Here is a 2,500-nt window from a genome sequence, read left to right on the forward strand (position 1 = left end):
GCCATAGCCTGGGTCCCCATTCAGTAACATGACCATAGGCACAGTTAGCTGACATGACCAGAGGCGGAATTAGCTGACATGACCATAGGCGGAATTAGCCTACATGACCAGAGGCACAGTTAGCTGACATGACCATAGGCACAGTTAGCTGACATGACCAGAGGCGGAATTAGCTGACATGACCAGAGGCGGAATTAGCTGACATGACCAGAGGCGGAATTAGCTGACATGACCATGGGCAGAAGTAGCTGACATGACCATGGGCAGAAGTAGCTGACATGACCATGGGCAGAAGTAGCTGACATGACCATGGGCAGAAGTAGCTGACATGACCATAGGCACAGTTAGCTGACATGACCATAGGCAGAAGTAGCTGACATGACCATAGGCAGAAGTAGCTGACATGACCATAGGCAGAAGTAGCTGACATGACCATGGGCAGAAGTAGCTGACATGACCATGGGCAGAAGTAGCTGACATGACCATGGGCAGAAGTAGCTGACATGACCATAGGCACAGTTAGCTGACATGACCATAGGCAGAAGTAGCTGACATGACCATAGGCAGAAGTAGCTGACATGACCATAGGCAGAAGTAGCTGACATGACCATGGGCAGAAGTAGCTGACATGACCATAGGCACAGTTAGCTGACATGACCATAGGCACAGTTAGCTGACATGACCATAGGCGGAGTTAGCTGACATGACCATAGGCACAGTTAGCTGACATGACCATAGGCACAGTTAGCTGACATGACCATAGGCAGAAGTAGCTGACATGACCATAGGCAGAAGTAGCTGACATGACCATGGGCAGAAGTAGCTGACATGACCATAGGCGGAGTTAGCTGACATGACCATAGGCACAGTTAGCTGACATGACCATAGGCACAGTTAGCTGACATGACCATAGGCGGAGTTAGCTGACATGACCAGAGGCGGAATTAGCTAATATGACCATAGGCGGAATTAGCTGACATGACCAGAGGCAGAATTAGCCTACATGACCATGGGCAGAAGTAGCTGACATGACCAGAGCTCCAATTAAAAGTTACCTTCTTCTGAAGGGACAGATTTGCTATGTGTTACGGAGCGAGAGTTCCAGGAGGTCCCTGTGAACTCGTGGCTTCCTCCCTTAATGCAACTAGATGGCAGATACACTGGGGAGGTAGGTGCATATTACTAGGGGCACGGCATTTTCGATCAAAAAAATATTTCTAAGTCAGGACGGAGGTTCATTCTAAGGGCACGAGCGACCGATCTAAGCCGTGTGGGAGGCCCTGCACCCCGGTCAGGGTCCCCCTTCACCCCCTGGCGACATCCTCCCTTGGAAGTCTGCCCGGTGGCCCCCTCCCGCGCCCGGCGCCGGTTCAGGCCGGGCTGGAGGCCCCGTTCCTCGGGCTCAGGACCGGGCTAAGCCCCCTTAAGGACCTGGCCAAGCTCTGGTCACGTTGCGGGAAGGGGGGGGGGGTTGACCTCCCGTGCCCGGGCGCCCGTTCATGCGGGCCTGGAGGCTCCCATTTCCGGCTCGAGAACTGGGGTTTGCGCCCTTGGCTCCTCCGTGCGTTCCCTTTCAGTCTCTGGTCATGTCTACCTTCTCCGGAGGTGATTTGGGAGCCATGGTCATGTTGAGGGGAATTTTCGGAGGGAAATCCCTATCTTTAACATTATATGACCAGAGTCCGGACTTTTTCGGCTCCGTCAGAATCAAAGTTTTCAAAAAAACATGGTCATGTTCCCTATCTTTAACATTAGATGACCATGGCCACCTCGGGGCCGTTTGTGGAAGTCTGCCGAGGGCGGAGGCGAAACGGGGCTGCGGGGCGGCGGCGACTCCTGTTCCCAAGGACCCGGGACCTCCCTCCCTTCAGGGTCCCGCGGTCAAGGTACAACGGGGGGGTCCGCGGAGATTTCCGTCGACAGGGTTTTTTGATCAAAATGGTTTGACTAAGTCAGGACCCGAGGTGTCAGAATGCATGTGAAGGACCCGTTTGGAGCCGTCCTTTGGAGTCTGTGGCTGGGCAGGAGTTGACGGGATTCCTCCTTGTCTTCCCGGATGGTCTCTCTCTGTTGTGGGCAAAGGGTCCTTCACGAAATCCATACGCACGCGCGCGCATTATAGACCCAAGTCTTACCGTGCTTGATCTGAGGAACCCTGCCCGACCCACCCTACCGTGGACTGGGGTGAGCGGAGCCGAGTTTGGTCGCCACACCATCGCTCTCTCCGGATGGGAGTCCAAGGATCGGGCCGAACGCTTGAGACTTCACGGTGTTGTACGCTGAAGCCCGGGGATTGAGGTTCTATTTCTGGGCAGGATGTGAGCGCGCCTCGCACGTGTCCATTGAGAGGGGCGGTTCTCGTGCCGGTTTAGGAGCCAGGAGCCAGGTCGGGATGATTTCCATTGCGGTTAAGTCGCCTTGCCTGAGTTCCTTCCCCCCGATCCGCGCGTGTCCCGTCCCCCTCCCCCCGGGCGATGTCGATGCTGGTCGGTTGAGCTGT

This window comes from Acipenser ruthenus, unplaced genomic scaffold, assembly GCF_902713425.1.
Source record: "Acipenser ruthenus unplaced genomic scaffold, fAciRut3.2 maternal haplotype, whole genome shotgun sequence".
Lineage (NCBI taxonomy): Eukaryota > Metazoa > Chordata > Actinopteri > Acipenseriformes > Acipenseridae > Acipenser > Acipenser ruthenus.